This window comes from Coccinella septempunctata, chromosome 4, assembly GCF_907165205.1.
Source record: "Coccinella septempunctata chromosome 4, icCocSept1.1, whole genome shotgun sequence".
In the NCBI taxonomy this organism is placed as follows: Eukaryota; Metazoa; Arthropoda; class Insecta; order Coleoptera; family Coccinellidae; genus Coccinella; species Coccinella septempunctata.
Window position 1 is genome coordinate 31,384,396 of NC_058192.1, and position 19,560 is coordinate 31,403,955.

At 36.6% G+C, this 19,560-nt stretch overlaps 1 protein-coding gene across 1 annotated transcript in view; it reads left to right on the forward strand.

Annotated features, from left to right (window-relative positions):
* The window catches only part of LOC123311362, a 1,278,848-nt gene that overhangs the window by 313,442 nt on the left and 945,846 nt on the right, over nucleotides 1–19,560 (forward strand). The gene's annotated exons all lie outside the window — the stretch shown is intronic.

Here is a 19,560-nt window from a genome sequence, read left to right on the forward strand (position 1 = left end):
TCGATCAATGATCTGGACTCAACACACTGAATACACTGAATTTGAATGAATTGCCGCTCTATAACTCATACACTTATAGAACTCACAAAAAACTTCGGAAGTTTCATAGACGGAATCAAAAATTCCGTGACTTCGCTAGTGTACACTTTCACTTCGACTTTCTCTTCCACTTTCTTTTTTACAACACGTCCGCTCTTGTCGAGTTCTCACACAACAATGACTCTGGAACTCCGGAAGAGCAGCAGACTCGAGGTGCTTGCGGATCACAAGCATAACACCACCACCATCCTTCCTACCAGAGGCGGTAGAGGCCCTGTCCCTTCTATAGACTGTATGAAGTTTTCGTTTACCAATTCTCCATCTGCTGTACAATCATTCATCCAGGATTCAGTGATGAACGCAATATCATAGTTCTTAGATAGTAAATTATTTTTGAAGATGGCAAGCTCTCTACGCATACCACGTACATTCTGGTAAAAAACGTGCAAAGCCATCTCGCAGACTAAAAAATGGGTGAAAACTGTGATTACTTAATTTTGTAAGTGTAAATCTTTCTCGCCTTGTATATGAACTAATCTAGCCGTCTCGGTTTTGCGGAGTAAAACCTTGCCATTCTGGACCCAGACGAACTTAAAATTCCTGTTCTTTGCCAAGATACGGGCAAAATATCAAAGCTACCCTGTTACTCTCATTCGTCAGTTTTATGTCCTTTATTATACTCGAATCTCTCGAATCTCAAACTAGATCTTAAATAAGAAAATTTTTGTACGTCACCCAACTCAGTATCTTTGTCCACCAATGCTTTGAATAGGTCCTTAAAGAGACATCAGAAGTAGTAATATTGATAATTGGTAATTTAATCTTGAGATTATCAACCTTACTATCACTGAATTATACCTTCCTCTGAAATTTACTAAGAATTGTCTTTATGTCCGATAAAATAGTCGAAAACCTTTCTTCAGCTTGTACCCTATCACTTTGCTCACTTTCATAAAATGTTTCAAATTCTTCCTGAATAGTACTGTGTTTTTCATAAGCCTGAATTAAAAGAGTTTCACGAGTTACAAACTCATTTACATCTACATCATATTTATCTTTATTTGAAAAAACAAAATTCTTGTGATCGTGCCCTATATTTTGTTGAGACACGTTTTCTTTTTGAATTTTTCAATGATTTCATCTAATTTATCAGTCATATTGAGTTATTATAAGAAAATGTAGTGCTAAAGAAAGCCAAAATTCAATGTAGTAACAAAAGCTTGAACCTTAACTAATAGTAATTCTAGATTCTAACCTGGATACGTGACTTGTATCTTCCAATTCCTAAATTTGACTTGAATAATTAGATTATCTAACCTTGAAATGAATATGCGAACGTTAAGGTCCTCCTACAATTGAAATTCTTGATTTTCCAGCACGCCTGTCCCTTGATTCCAATTTTCCTTGAGTGTTCTCTCATCTATTCGTGATGTATTCCCAAAGTTGAATTTTCTAGCCGTTGTTTGGGATATTTTGCGTTGTGTTTCTTTCTTCTAGAATGTGTTTGAATATCCAATAAATGTTCTCTGCGAACTCTGACCAGATAAATAATAAATAAATAAATAAATAAACAGCTTTATTTTTCTACAGGTAAAAAAACCCAATTACAGAAAAATTAACAAATGCTAATTGAAAACTCAAAAACAAATTATCATTACTTTATAAAATTGAGATAGCTCTGCTTGACAGTGGTCAAATTGTCAAAGAAAATGTCACACATCTCACAAAGGTTGTTCATAAGACTACACATATGCTGAATGGGCGTTCAAATCATACAATTATTCCTACGAGAGACCAAGTAAAACACAGGCCTAGATCGCATGTTGGGCCTTGGAACATAGAAGTTGAGCCTCTCCAGTAAGTAGGGACAATCAACACTACCATGAATAAGTTTGTAGAGAAAGATGACTGCCTGCAAACCCCGTCGATCAGCCAGAGAGACAGCACCAAACCTCTGCAAGAGAGCATCGTGGTCAGTACCCCTAGGTGGATAGACGCCATCCTCCCTATATGCTAGGAATTTATAAAATCTGCGTTGAATTGCCTCCAATCGCTGAGTATGACAGGCGTAAATGGGCTGCCAAATGAACGAGGCATACTCGCGTTTAGTTCTCAACAGGGTGTTAAATAGGAGAATAAGTGTTCTGGAATTCTGAAAATGATTTGCGTTGCGAATTATGAAGCCATACGACCTAGAAGCAGCACTCAGCAAATCATCTATGTTAGAAACAAATGACATCTGACCGTCAAACAGAACTCCCAGGTCCCGAACAACGTTCAATCTTAACAACTTAACATTTCCCAAAGAATAATCAAACAAAAGGGGTTCCACCTTTCTTGTAAAAGAAATGATATTACACTTAGAAATATTCAACTCAAGACGATTACTCTCACACCATTCCAATAATTTGACTAAAGCATTCTGCAATCTGAAACAGTACTGTATACAAGTCACTCGGAGAAAGAGCTTGAAGTCATCCGCAAATAGCAGCCTCATCACATCAGTCGCAGAAATCAAATCATCGACGAACAAAAAAAACAGAAGTGGGCCGAGATTAGAGCCCTGGGGCACACCAGATTTGGATAAATACTCAGAAGAACGAGACCCCTCCAAGAAGACAAACTGCCTGCGATGTAACAGATAAGACCTAAGGAGACCTGACAACCGCGCACTGAACCCATATCTGTTTTCCAACTTATTCAGCAAAATTTGGTGATCCACCCTATCGAAGGCCTTCTGAAAATCCGTGTAGACGACATCGATCTGACCGGAATCATCCAAAGTTTCAAATAGAAATTGAGAAAGCGTAGCCAGATTTGTAACACATGATCTACCAGGCATAAAGCCATGCTGTTGTTGACTTATCTGGTTCTTAATTTGTGGAAATATTTTGTCGTGGATGATTATTTTCAGGATTTTGGAGAAATTTGACAACAAGGCTATGGGTCGATAATTCTTGATAATGGCTTTATCTCCATTCTTCAATATTGGTATTATCTTAGCGACCTTCCAGCAAGATGGATACACAGAAGTATTTAGAACCATATTGTACAGTACCGCCAATGTTTTCGCCAGCCTCCCAATAGTATCCCTCACAAAAAAACTAGGAATACCATCCGGCCCCGCCGTCTGTCCACATTTCAATTTTTTACTGGCATTTATAACACCGGTCTCAGTTATGTTGTCAACAGTTACACAGGAAGCTACTGAATGGGTGGCATCAGACTGAATTCCGATGGCTTCAGATGTCCCAAATACCGAACTAAAATATTCGGCAAAGTCATTCACAATCTCCCGCGGACCTTCATAGCATCGCGACCCATCCCGCATCTGCGCTGGCAACCTGGAGGTACCCCTCCTGGACTGTATAAACTTCCAGAAGCTCCTCGGATCATCATGAATTCGCTGCTCCGATTCCCGCAGAAAATTACGATAGGCTGCATCTATCTTTGATTTCACAATATTGCGCAATGCTCTGTATCTGCTGTAATAGAAATCAGTATTGAATTTTTTATAATTTTTAAGTGCCTTTTCTTTCAAATATATATTATTGATTATCTCAGGTGTGAACCATAATGGGAACTGACGCTTTTTAAATAACTTTCGAGGGATACATTTTTCAAAAATATCATTTAGTGCAGAATAGAACCTGTCACACGCAACGTCCGGGTGATCAAAGCCCAACAGAATTGACTCCCAATCAGCCTCGAAAACCATGCGGTAAAGTAGAGGAAAGTTAGCCTTCCTGAAATTAAATTCTTTATTGCTCCTACCTACATTGGCTTGCAAAGGGGCTTCAGTCGGTTCCTCCCTACCGAATGAGAAGTGTATCGGCGGGTGGTGGGGATCAACATTTACTACCGTGAAATCATCACTACGAATATCATACTGTAGGTTGGATAGTAGTAAGTCCAACATCCTTCCATTTTCATTAATTATGGTATTGAATTGTTTCAAATCTAATACGTTGGAAAATGACCTGATTATTAAATTTTTGCTGTCCATAGAATCTGAATCAATAAAGTGAGGTGTATTAAAATCGCCCATAATGATTAATTTTGCATCAAGGAGATCACCAGATGTGGATTCTTCAAACCGCCGCGCCGCCACGTGTGATATCCTACACGAGCCTCTGATTTTCCGGCCGATGTACCAAATTATGTTGTTAAAATGGTCCCTTTTCCTTTTTGTTTTTGTTCATTGAGTTGGGTAGCCCTTAAAAGATAAAAACGCCTTTAGTTTGATTATTTTTCATTCTCAACTCCAACTTATAATAATCCCTTTCTCTCGTGAAACTCAGTTACTGCGCGTGAACATTTTCCCCAGAAGTTCACATTATTTTCTACAGGGAAAAATGTCTTCTTTTTATCCGAACTAATGTAACTTCATACCTCTATTTTATTCTATGGTGTTGTTTATTAATTCCGTATTATATTTTCTTACATCCCTTCCAGTATCTGTTTTTTATTGTTTTTGTTAGCGCTTTATATCCTTGTGAGTTTCATTCTGTGGTTCTCCTTTCCTTGAGAAGTTTTAATGTATTGGGACTGAATTCGTTTGGAATAGAATATTTCTCAACTAACAAACTTTTGTCGTAATTATCTTTTTCACTTCTTTATTCGTATCTCAGCTTAACCATCATCGTTCACACTACTCATTTTCTTCTGCAAAATCACATTATGAAAGGGGCTTCGACAGAATTGCAAAAAATTGATAAATTCTAAAAAAAAATGATGAACTTTCACAAGCTCAATCTCGGAAAGCATTGGGTCTACAGAGACAGTTCTGGTATCATGTTATAGCAAATTTAGTCTGTACTTCAAGAACGTCCTGAAGAATTTTTTTCAAGAATTCATCCTTTAGGGTTATAATTTCCAAAATTTTAAAAAATTACGATTTTTCCGCGGTTTTTCGACTGTTGACAAAGTTGCGATCGGCGCTCGAGGTCAAAAACTTGGATAATTCTTTAGGCCAACATCAGACAAAACAAGTCTGCAAAAAATCAGAACTACAGAATTTGACGCATGCATTAAGTCCGTTTATATCTATAAAAATTCAGAGTGGCCAACATCTGCAAGGATTTACAGACACTTTCTATTTATGAGTTGATTCTTTGACTCGTACAGATAGTAGAATCTTGGGGTGAAAAGAAACACTTTACCGATTCGGTCCTGATAAAAAGACATAGCCATTTGGTGTTTTCATAATGAGCTGTACCACCCCTGGAACACATCTGTGGATCTTTTGAACGGAGTTGTATTCAGCCAAAGTGCTTTAGACGAGAAAATATGAATATTAATTTTATTGTAGAGGGTGGGCAAAATTGGTGATACCTGAACTACAACTTTATAACCCATCGAGATAAAGGAAAATGAATGCATATTGTTAGAGTCTTCACCTGTAATTAGTAGGTTTATATCCGGTCGAAGATCGATTTCTTCTTTGAAATATTGTCAAAATGAAAATCTGTCGTCAGTTGTCAATATTATATTTTTTCAATATATATTTTTTTTTGAAACCTTGGAAACCTTGAACGATGAAATTTGCCAAGAATCCCAAAGGATCAAAAACTGACATAACAATTTTCAAAATGTCCCTTTTTGTTGGTCTTCTGAGATTATCCAAAATATCTCGATCGATCTTTTTGAATTTTGTCTGAAAACAGAATGTGTCTTCTACAGGATTCCAATACACACCCAAAATTCTTTCCACCATATCCCTATTATTACTATCCAATTTCTTATGACCTTGTGCTACAAGATCCATGTCCACGTTCTCAAGAATTCTGTCATCATTGGCAATCCAGTTGCATATAACGAAGCCACCTTGTCCATGAACGTAGATTACGTCTCTTACCAATTTCTTGGCATCTTCCAACTCATCTGCGTTTTTCCAAATAATCATCCATATAATGATGACGTATAATAGCTTCTGAAGCCTCAGGAGAAGTTTCTGCAAAATCTCTGGCATTTCTATTTTTGTCCGCAGGATGAGCCAAAAAATAGAACCATGATTTCATTGACATCAGGTTCTACGTTTCTATTCATGCCTCTCTAGAGTATTCTTTGTGCATAACAATCTTGTCTGTTCTTACTCTGACTTGAAGGAACATCTCTTTTATGTCCGCTGTGAAAGCATATTGGTTCATCCTGAAGTTCAGGTGTATTGTTTGTAGAGAATTGTAAAAGTCTGGTCCGGTCAACAAACAATCATTAAGATTTACACCATTACTTATTGCCGATGCGTCGAAAACGATTCTCAATTTATTGGGCTTATTTGGATTGATTACACCGAAGTGGGGCAGATACCAAATTTTTTTTTATTCTTCTTCAATCTCGCTCTTTGATAGTCGTCTTATGTATTTCTTTTCTTCCATTTCTTCAAATATTTTAGTGTACATTTCTGCATAATCTTTGTCTTTATCCATTTTCCGTTCGACACAGCGAAGTCGTCTAAAGGCATTCGCTTTACTTTCTGGTAATACTAAGTCTTCTTCTTTCCATAGTAGTCCTGTCTCATATCTTTGGCCCACTCTTCTCATTGTAGTATCCAAAGTCCTCTGTGCTCTTCGATCTAGAGGTGATGGAGCAAATTCCTCACAATTTTCAATTTTCTCTAGTCTCCATTGTTCTTCGTCAAGATCGTGAAGAACATCTAAGTCATCTTTTTCTCTGAAAATGTCGAAAGATTGAATATGACACACTGAATTTGGAGTTTTCTCACCGTATTTCAAATTTCCATGAAGTACCCAACCTAACGTTAAGTTTTGCTTACTGCTGATCCGTTCCAGGGCCCAGCAATTAATTTTCTATTTACAAGAAGCGGCCAATTGTCCTGCCCAATAATTATTTTGGGTTGGGCATTCGTCATTGCAATCACTTTGTCATTAATATAGGGATAATCTTTTCGCAAATTGTTCACATCTACTGTTTGGTGGGGTAGAGATAATTTTGTTGTACGAACACGACGTAACTGGAATTTTGATCCGTTATTTTTCCCTTTGATTGTGAAGCTCACTATCCTAGAATCATTATCATGATGAGATTTGAAGATATATTTGAAGATATTTATCTTCGTTTGTCCATTGCAAACACAGTGATTGCTTTGGACCAATCAAATCTAAAGAGTTTGCAAATTATTCATCAATGAGAGTGATTGTAGAAGCATCATCCAATAAAACGTATGTTTCGACCTCTTTACCATTGTGACACAAAATGACTGGTAGAATTTTCATGAGTGCATTCATGCTATCAGAAACACGGCATTACTGTTTTGTGAAACTAAATTGTTTTCTCTCGACTGATTGTGCAAAAGTTTATGGTGTGGTCTTTTGCAGTCATTGATGGCGCATACTTGTTTCTTTCGACATTGTCGGATAATATGAAAAGGTGTCAGACAAGAAAAACATATTTTTTTTTCAGTTATTAGAGACCATCGAGCATCCACTGACAAATTTTTGAATTTTGCACATGAACTCAATGGATGAATTTCTCTGTTACAACAAAAACATCTTTTGTTCGAAATTTCATCTGAAGTTGTAAAAGTGACATCTCGATTCAACTTGTACTTTTGCTGTTTGTCAAACTTAGGAACATGAATTTGTGCTATTGCATTTGCTTTTTCGTCCAACCAATTCGATAATTCGATCAATTTAACATCAACTTTGATTTTAGCAAGATGTTCAATCCATAAAAGTTTGTAAGAGATCGGCAGTAAGATGTCTAAAACACTGGTGTGTGCACTTGTCACTTTTTGCAAGCATCAACATTTCAGAAAATCGGGGATATGGGATCAGTTTCGTGGCGGCGCCACCATGTCATTCGTTTCGTTCTATCCTTGTTCTACCAAAGGAAGTCCAATGATACTCTCTCGTTTTATTTTGTGTTGCGTTGATATCGAATATCGATCAACGAGTGAGAAAAATGAACTGACCCATTTAATCAGCTGTTAAGGTTTGTTTGTGATTTACAGTTTAATTTTCGTTGTAAAAACAAATCTGTCAATATTTTAACACTATCGAGTAAGGGTTCGAAGGAGAATTTACTGTTATTTTTCAAGATAATTTCCGTTTGACAACTTGAATTCGTGAGGGCGGTATCTCAATATGATTTTAATAAAACACAGTTGATTGGCCGAATATCCAATAAATATATTCAGTTGACGGTAAGGGAATTTTCACTATACATATCTACTCAGGAAGAATATTTGAAGAACACACTCGAAAAGATTTATGTATTTCTGATTCTCAATACATACTCACAATTCATATTACGTATTTCCAATACAGTTTCTTTGAAATATTGCTGAAGTTGCCATAAAACTTAGCTATATATCCGTCCCGAATGTTTGTTCATCTGATTTGGTTCTGCCTCAAATTCCAACAACACCGAATTATTAGCTGTAGTTCTTGATTGTCCATACAGAAAACTGAATTTACTGTTGAATAAATGAATGTTCTAAACCCTTTCTCGACAGTTATACAAATTCACACGCCAATAATCGTTTATAAATACAACATATTCGTATGAGTCGTAGGAAAATATTCAAATTATTTTCAACTATCAATTGACAATGCTCTGTCAAATTCTATACAGCGCTAACTACAGAGAGAAAAACGAAACTGATCCCATATCCCCACGAAATATAAAACAAAATCGAATCAGTGAATGCACCAGAGTTTTAGACATCTCAATCGGCAGTTTATTCAAAATTTCTGTGATCAACATTGGATTGCGTAAATGATCGTTCTCTTCCAAACATTGTACCGTAGCTACAAAATTCTTAATCTCATCGGAAAACTCAACAAAATACTCGAATTTCTCTTCTTTGATTGGTGGAAATCTTCTAATTTTGTCTAGCAGCATCGAAATAATATATTCTGCGCATTCAAATCTCGTTTCAAGTAAGTCGGAAACTTTATTCACATTCTAAGGCCCGGCGCAAATAGAAACGCAGGTTAGTGAGGTGACGCAGCGTGAGTTTTTGTAAAACATAAAAAAGACCAAGACCGCGCAAATAAAGCGTGATAGTGACTTGTCAAATAGTACGTGCAGCGCAGGAAAAAGCTGCGTCACCTCACCAACCTGCGTTTCTATTTGCGCCTAGTCTTAGGTAATATGAGTAAAGATTGAACCACGCTTCTAGCATTTCCCTTTAAATATTTCTGTAAACGAAGCTGATTTTCTTCATCGGAGAATCCACAAACTCGTGAGGTATTTCTGTACTGGTAAATGAAGTTTGGCCAGTCAAGAGGATTTCCATCAAATATCGGTAATTCTTTCGGCAGGTATTGTCTTGTTATGATCTTAGTTGTTTGAGGAAGAGTAATTGGGTTTTCATCTCGAGAGGTGGAAGAAGCAGATAGATTTCTGTCAAATCTGTAATTTCTCACCTTCTCTTCAGCTTTCATTTTATCTGTTTTACCTGTGATAGTCCTGTACTTATCTTGTTCTCTCCCAATCGAATATGGGTCCTGTCCGTGATTCCATGGAAGGCGTCCGTCCATCCATTCTTCCATGTTGGGCTCCAATGACTCATGTATCGATTCGGAATCATCATCTTGCTTAGAACTGGACTCGTTCGTCCCTTCACTTTCCTCAATTTCGGACAGCTTCAGCGCTAATTGTAGGACTAACATTTCTTGCTCTAATTTTTTCTTTTGTATAGCATTTTCGATTTCGACTCTTCTTTTCCTTGATTCTATACTGCTCTGACTTATTTTTGACTTGGATTTCGTGACTTTCACATGATTCTTCTTTTGGTTTTCCACGTCTTTTGCGGAATATCCTTTTCTTTCTTTAACTTTGTCGCATTTTAATTCACCTTCACTTGCGGCAGATCGTATCATTGCTTCTTTAGCTTGAAGTCGTTTGCTTCGTCTCAAATTATCTGACTTCGTATCCATAATTTGTCTACCGTATTGCTGGTTGTTTCAAAAAATTCGAAGGACCAGTGTTAGAGTCTTTACCTGTAATTAGTAGGTTTATATCCGGTCGAAGGTCCAATGTTAGAGTCTTTACCTGTAATTAGTAGGTTTATATCCGGTCGAAGGTCGATTTCTTCTTTAAAATATTGTCCAAATGAAAATCTGTCGTCAAATGTCCATATATTTTTTTTCAATATATATATTTTTTTTTAAACCTTGGAAACATCAATGGCTACATTACAGTTGAAATAAATAAAATCTTATAAAATTCTATGAAAAATATAACACATATTACGTTCTTTATTTTCGAGAAACTCATAGTGCCATCAACTGCATTCCCATATCTTCTTTTATTTACGAGTTATAGGCCAAAATTGAAATTTGGGCGATTTCAACATTGGTCGTTATCTGCGTTTCTGTTTGTGATAGGATAATAAAAGCATTTTGTTGACACTTTTTTTATAGAAATCCAGTTGCGTATACTGATTTTTCCAACAGGTTTATTTGCCGAGTTATAATATAAAATTTGTTACATTTATTTCCAACTTGAAACATTGCTCCAAATTCTCACGATGTAATATGAATCAAGGGTATGAAGCTCTCGGCCTAGCTCTAATGAAAAGGGGGGTAGATTTATTTTTCACGATGGTCTGAAATAATTAACTCAAAAAAAAATAGGGGGCGCCAGATAGTTTATTAATATTAGTTTTATACAAATAAAAATTCCTACTTTTCTATAATGATTTCCAAAACTATCAAATTTAATACAAGACCTGAAGAAAAAGAGAAAAGTGTTGTGACTATGATTTCAAAAACTATAGTATATCTAATACGAGTTTAAATTTTGCGGACAACAAATTAATGAAAGAATATATGATTGCCGGCTCACATGAACAGAAATTTTGACAACAAACCAAATATTAGAATTTTTGCACGAGAAAATAAATATCTATGAAATATGAGATTTCAGGATTAACATATGTATATAAGGTCCAAAATAATTATTTCACCTAAGTACAACAAAAGTTTAGTCTAAGATTTTATAAAGAAAATTTAAAGTTTGTACTCATCCAGTGGGCAAATTCCAGTTGACAGGATCGAATTGACTTCTGTCTGCTCTGAACCAGAAAAGTTATTCCAATATCTAGTATCAGGCAATAAGGGCGTTTTGCATACACCAACACTCCAAATTATCTGCTTATTGAAAGAAGCCTGCAATAGACTCTAATGACGGCAAAAATAAATAAACACATTAATTATGAACGTCTCCTAAGATGGAAGGCGAATTTTCTACTAGAGTACAATGAATGATACCGTACGGGATCATTCGGACGGAAATTTTAGTTGATTCCAAAACCCAATAACATAATCCGTAAATATCCAAATTCGTCAACTATCTTTCAAATTATCCAACACAATGTCGAGGAAATCTGGGACCAGTTTTTTTCTTTGTTTATTGAAAAGGGATAAGAATGATATTTTTGATTGCTTATAATTGAGGGGCAGATAATAAGATGAATTTCTATTTATTAAACCAACAATAGGAAAGGAATAACAAAATTTCAATTTGATTCACGACCGAAAGCCAACTTATAGCGGTTGCCTAACAAGAAAGTCTCATACACTATATAAAAAGAGAGATAGGTATTGAAATTTTATAAAATAAAAAACGTTAGAACTTGTGTTTTTTGTACGGAAAAATTAGTTTAGAATGACTTAGAAAGAATCGCCATTTTTTTTCTCGTTTCAGAAATATATCATACATCGCCCTCAGTCTCTTAAGTAATTTTAAACTACTATTTTCATTTTCATTTGTGATTTGAATTGAACTATCCAATTTGCCATCGTCAAGGACCCAAATGGAGTACGCCCCATCGAAGAAAAGCAGATGCTGACCATGGCAATACTGGCAAGCGCTACTGAGTACTTTCCAGTAACACAGCGAGTACTGAGTACTATACAGTTATCTAGAGCGCCACCCAGTATGAAACGGTGTCCGATTCAATCCCCTCCAGATAGAAACCCAGACGAAGACAATAGCATATGTCCCATATGTTCTCTAATCCAGTACGCCGGCGCCGATTTGCTTTGCGAACAACAGATGACGAATTGAGAAGTTTGGGAACACGTTCAAATCACGTTAGGAATGATGCCAGCGGTATAATAATAATAAAGAACGATCAAGCCTTCTGGGGTGGCACGATTGTGCTGGTATTATGTGATCCGTTTGTGTCTTTTTTCTATATATCTCGAAAGTCAAGGAGCTATCTTCGGATCTGGAGAAAGTGAGATCGAGAAAATTTATGGATCTGTTGACTTCCAACTCGAGAGTGAATTTTATCCTCGGGTGCAATATGTTGATGAAGGCACCACTGATTTGCGTGCCACTTGTTTCATCTGTCATAAGTCACCCTTCATTCGTTTGGAGGTCACTTATCTGTCTTGTCGTCGAATGACAGATATTTGCGTTTGTATTCGTTTGTTTCTTCTGGCAAAAACTGGACCCGATTCTAGCGTTTAGTTTTAAAGTTTCAAGTTTTAATTTGCATTGACTCTTCCGCATGCCGCCTGTGGTGTTATTCCTGGACGGGTAATTATCAAAATAAATTCTATCTCTTGTAATAATCATAGTTACCCTTCCAGGAAACCCTGATGATGACATTGTCGAAAGCGCTCGGTTCTTAACTGAAGTTTAATAAACTACACACTGCAGTACTTCGTTTCAATTAATTATATATTTAGTGTGCAAAACAACCATCATTCGAACAAATATTAATTCTAAATCTAAAATAAAGTTCACCCTAGAACATTTAATATCAAATACCATGAACTTCCTCGACCTGACGATTTCTCTTGACATAAACAATAAGTTCTCTTTTGGAGTTTAAAGAAAACTTTATTTTAAATTTAGAATTAATAGTTGTGAAGAATTCTTCCAGAACAACTATTAATTTTAAATTTAAAACAAAGTTCACCCTAGAACATTTAATATCAAATACCATGAACTGACGACCTGACGATTTCTCTTGACATAAACAATAAATTCTCTTTTGGAATTTATAGGAAACCTACACAATCTGACAATATTATCTCATATCACTCGATGTACCATCGATGAAAAAATCCGCCTTCAATTTTTTGTTTCATAGAATTCTCAATGTCCCCTTATCCCCCGAAAATTACAAAAAAGAAATGAATAGAATATATCAACTAGGCACAAATAACCTATACACTAAAGAATACGTCGACCAAGTATACAACACAATAAAAAGAAAAATAACAATGAAGAAAATCTACCCCATGTCACAAAAAGAAAACTCTATTTAACAATACCATATTATAAAGGCTCACACGAAAATATACAACGAAATGTTACGAAATACGACTACACATTGATAAACAAACGACATAAAACAATCGATAACCTATTAGTCGACAACAAAACCAAAATTAAACAAGAGAAGGAAAGTGAAGTATATCAGATAAATTGTTCAAGCTGTCCTGCCTTTTACATAATAATAATAATAATAATAATATACTTTATTTTCATGGACAATGCATACATGTATTGTGTAGAAAATTGTCAGTAAAACAATCAGCTGGGGTATACAGCAAAGAACACTATACTAATAAAGTACATAGAAAAGACAAACAAGTAACAGTGCACCCTATTACACTAATTTCAAAAAATCATTCAATTTATAAAAACAGTTGACAAGGAGATAGCTCTTAAGACTTCTCTTGAAAATTACTTCACTACGGATACTTTTAATGTCATCAGGTAGTGAATTGAAAATTTTTTTTTCCCCATATAATTCGGCGTATTGAGGGTTACATTATATTTATAGAAGGGAATATGGAGGTATTTATCCTGCCTTGTGGATCTTTCACGCATAAGATCGTTGGTCGAAAACAGAGCTCGATTCTTGAAGACATAAACAGACATCTCAAAAATATACAAACATGCAAGAGGTAGAATTCTATATCTTGCAAAAAGTGGTCTACAGGAAACGAATTGGGAGACACCAGCAATCACTCGCAGTATCCTCTTCTGCGCGATAAACAGACTCGGAGCCAAGGATGAATTGCCCCAATATAGTAGGCCATACCTCAAACGTGACTCCACCTGCGCATGGTACATTAATACAAGCTGATCTGGAGCCAACACAGTTTTTAAATTACGAAACAGAAAACACTGCGAGCTTAATTTCGTTAAAAGAGACTCACAATGATCTCTAAAGCAAAGGGTGTCATCCAAAATCATTCCCAAAAACTTAAGAGAAGCAGTCTGAGGCAACGGCTCATCATAATCATTTAATTTTACCTCAAGCGGTTGAACTTGTTTCTGTCTATTGTGAAATCGCACAATTTGAGTTTTTCTAGGATTGAGACACAATTTATTTTTTATACACCAATTCAATGTGTGTTTCATTATTTCTGAACAAACATCACTGAGTCCGCTATCACTCCCGTCACTGACAACAAAAGAAACATCATCTGCATACTTTACCATAGAGACCCCCACTGGGTCAGCTCCCAAAAGTGGCAATTGATCTAGATCATTAACGTAGATGACAAATAGAATAGGCCCCAACATTGAGCCTTGGGGAACCCCGATATTTACCTCTCTTTTTTGAGAAGAATAATTTTTAAGAACTGCGCCATCAGAATGACGAACCGTCACGTACTGACTCCGACCCGACAAAAATGAGGCAATCCAGTCATGGGCCTTCCCACGGACACCACAAGAATCCAATTTCGACAACAAAATCTCGTGGTTGACACAGTCGAATGCCCTGCTCAAGTCACATGAGATTCCAGCAGGACACTCGCCTGCCTCAATGAAACTCACAACCCTATCCACAAATGAACCAATAGCACTAGCAGTTGACCGGCCTGAACAGAAGCCATGTTGGCTAGCATTAATTACATTCTTCTTCTCCAAAAAATCAGTTAGCCTTATAAGGAAGGGCAATTCAAAAACCTTTGAGAAACAAGAAGAAATCGTTATAGGGCGAAAATTTTCCAAGGTTGGTGAATGGCATCCTGATTTCACAACAGGTACGACCTTACCCATTTTAAGAATTGAAGGAAAGCAGCCCGATGTAAATGAGAGATTTACTAAAAATGTGAGTGGTTCAATCACAACAGGTAATACCCTCTTCAATATAGATGTAGGAATATCATCGAAACCTTTAGAAGACTTACCTTTTAGCCTATTATTCAAAAGTGTCAACAGTTCGTCACAAATGAAGGGTTTCAAGAATATAGAATCATTCAAAAGACAACCACCCACTTCAGGTAAATCAGAGTTCTGTGATGGTAGCGAATTGACAACTTCACTGGGTTTAGCAATGAAGTAATTGTTGATCATGTTAACAACTACCTGAGGATCAGCTTGTCCTTTTCCGTCCTCTCTTATGATAATATTTGAATGAGATTCGTGTTTTTCTGAGAGATCACGAATTACCCTCCAAGATGACATCGGCATGACTACCCGTAATATGAAGAAACGTTTCGACGAACACAGTAGAAATCACCTCAAGTCAGCATTACGATGCCTTATAAACGAATGTAAACATAACATATAATAGAATTTGATAACTTGAAGATATTACATAAAGGTTAGAATTTTTATAAGCTAACAATACTAGAACAATTAGAGATTTTGAAAAACAGAGATAATCGACATTTATTAAACGAACTATCAGAGACGGACGCCAATAGATATGTTGGTATTTTCCATTTGAAGGATTTAAAACTATTTGCCGATACATCTTTTCTATATATCAGCACAAATGGCGATGGGATACGATCTGAAACAAATTAGAATGTTTTTAATGTCCTTTTGAAGTTTAGGACCGCTGAGAAGACGATCGTTCAATGACTTGCCGGACGAATCACAATCAGAGGCGTTAAAAACAACTCTGAGTTTTGTTGTTGAACTTGATTCTTTTCGAACTACATGATGAGGTATTACGTATTACGTATTATATATATATATATTTATATATATATAAATATATATATATATATATATATATATATATATATATATATATATATATATATATATATATATATATATATATATATAAATATATATATATATAATACGTAATACGTAATACCTCATCATGTAGTTCGAAAAGAATCAAGTTCAACAACAAAACTCAGAGTTTATATATATATATATATAAAACACGAACTACGACCTATAGGACGGAAGAAATCCAAATTAGGAATGGCATATTCCAGGGCGATGGATTGAGCCCGCTACTGTTTTGCCTCGCTTTGAACCCCCTCAGCAACATGCTAAATAGTTCAGCGTACGGTTACACAATCAACGAGCAAACCAAAATAACCCATCTTTTTTATATGGATGATCTGAAGCTGTTTGCTAGAGGGAGGAAACAACTGGAAGGAGAACTCGAACTCGTAAGAGGTTTCAGCGCAGATATTGGGATGTCATTTGGCCTAGAAAAGTGCGCCACGGTGGAAGTGAAGAGAGGAAAGCTGGTGGAAACAGAAAACATTAAAATGGCGGATGGAAGAGAAATAGCAAACTTGGGGACAGAGAACACATACAAATATCTGGGGATACAACAGACGTACGAAATAAAACAAAAAGAAAACAAAACTGCTGCAGAAACAGAACTCATCGGACGAGTCAAGAAAATAATCGACTCACAACTGTCAGCAAAAAACAAAATCATAGCCATCAACACCTGGGCCATACCAACCTTTTCTTATACGTCTGGGATCCTTGATTGGTCCAAAACAGATCTGGAAAGGCTGGACAGAAGAATACGAACAACATTCACACAGAACGGCATGCTACACCCAAACTCGGCAACAGAAAGGCTTTACTTACCTCGAAGAGAAGGAGGACGCGGGCTAAGCAGCTTGCAGCACATCTGTCTGAAAGAGAAAAGAAAAATTAGAGAGTATTTCAGGGAGAACGACTTACCTGTACATCAATGGATATCGGCCCAATACACTGAAACAGACAACGGGCAGGACGCAGGAGAAGACCCATCTGAAATATTAAGACAGAGCTGGAAAACAAAAGCCTTACACGGAAGATTCTACACAAGTTTACACCAACCAGATGTAGATATAAAAAACTCAAATACCTACCTAGTACAAGGCTATCTATTTCCCCAAACAGAGGGAACAATCTTGGCCATCCAAGACCAGGTCGTCCCAACCAGAACGTATGTAAAGCATATTTTACAACAACAAGTGGAAACCACTAAATGCCGGATGTGCAACGCTGCCGAAGAAACTATCCAGCACCTGTCCTCAGGATGTTCCACACTAGCAGGTACGAAATATCTCAGCAGACACGATAATATGGGTAAAGTAGTTCATCAAGTACTATGCCTCCAAAAACAACTAGTCCAACACTTCACACCACACCACATATATAAACCACAAACTATAGTAGAGAACGAACAACACAAAATCTACTGGGATCTGGCAGTCACAACAGACAGAGGTGTGGAACACAATAGACCGGACATGGTGGTATGGGATAACAAAAAGAAGACCGTCATTATTATTGACTTTGCTGTGCCGCAAGATTACAACCTAGCGAAAAGCTATGCAGAAAAAATATCCAAATATGAGGCACTGGCACAGCAAATGAAGGACATGTGGAGGCTTAACACAGTGACTATAATGCCTCTAATAATAAGTGTAAATGGCCTCGTACATCGAAAGACCACCCAACATCTACATGAACTGGATCTACCGCAGAACACCATCACTTGGATGCAGAAAGCAGTAATCCTGGGAACCGTCAACATAGTGCGAAAAATTATATATCCCCATTAGCCCACGGAGGTACTCTTGGCGCGTGCGCCCGGGTATCACGGAAACCACGATGAAGTGTGGAGAGAAAAAAAAAAAAAAAAAAATATATATATATATATATATATATATAATTATTGATTTAAATTAAGGGTGTTTCGACTATTTTTCAGGGCAAAATTCCAATGAGAGTCAAATTATATTAAAGCTCTATATTTCGTCAACTATCGTTGACTTCTTCAGGAGCAACTGGAAAATACAAAGATCTCATAACAAAAGTTCAAATTCTCTTAGGCTAAAACTTACAATACCATGACAATAAATATGGTAGCTTCAGAAAAAACAAGACCATGTAGAGGGTAATCAAAAAAGTACGTCAATTTCAGTTGAATTATTCAGGAAAAAATTGGTTTTACAAATGACAGATTTCAGAAAATTCTATAAATTGGCATGGACAAACAAATGTGCCATGATGTCATTTGTAAAACCAATTTTTTCCTGAATAATTCAAAAGTCTGAAGGATGCGGGATGTATTGAACCAGAGATAGCAACAAAACTTACTAACTACAAGGGAATAGCCCCAAGAATTTACGGGCTGCCTAAGGTGCATAAGGACAACATTCCACTGAGGCCAATTGTTTCCACTATCAATTCTCCAACGTCCGAATTGAGCAAATATATGGCCAACATATTATCTTTGGCATTCAACGACTATCACGACTTTGCAGTGAGGGACTCGTTTCAATTTGCAACAGCGGTCAACAACATTCAGATACCACCAGATTATGTTGTGTGTTCCTTGGATGCCGTTAGTCTGTTCACTAATATTTCATGGGATACTACATCTAGAATTATCTCCGATCAGTGGGACCGTATCTCAGTGCATACTAAAATCCCTAAAGCAAAATTCTTGGAAATAATAAAATTTCTATTTGATTCTAATTACTGTGTCTTTGATGGGAAGTATTATTCTCAGGTTTTTGGATCTCCTATGGGCTCCACCCTCAGCCCTATATTGGCTTCAATTGTCATGTCCAGCTTGCTTAAATATTGTGTATCGAAATTATCGTTCATACCAGCCTTTTTGTATCAATATGTGGACGATCTGATCATGTGCATACTAAAAGATAGAATACATGAGGTACTTCATATGTTTAACTCATACGACACCCACATTAAATTTACTGTGGAGGAAGAAAAAGACAGGACTGTTCCCTTCTTGGATAGCTTGGTAGTCAGAGACCATAACAACATCATAAAGTTGGACTGGTACGTCAAGCCTACCAGTTCAGGCAGATATATTCATGCAATGTCCAATCATGGATGGAACATCAAATACAACACTATAGTCGGTATGAAAAATAGAATCGAAAACCTGACTCACCCTGACTACACCTTCACAGCCAAGACTAAACTAGCGGCTACAATGGTTGCCAACGGTTACCACCCAAGAATAGCCAATAACATCATTTTCAACACCAGCTCAGAGAGAGCCAACACAACACAGGAATCTGCTAACAGTGAGCAACCTGGCGACCGGGGCGACACAACCGGAGTGCTACCTAACATGCCTCTTAAATATGTTTCTGTGCCATTCATACCAGATCTCACAAGTAAATTGACCAACATCTTGTCAGTTATTCCTGACATAAAAATTGCCAAATACAGTGTTCAAACCAACAGGTCGCTCTTCACAAAACTCAAAGACCCTGTTCCTGTCTTCTCCAAATGGGATGTGGTCTACTCAGTACAATGTAAAAGCTGTCATGGTGTTTATGT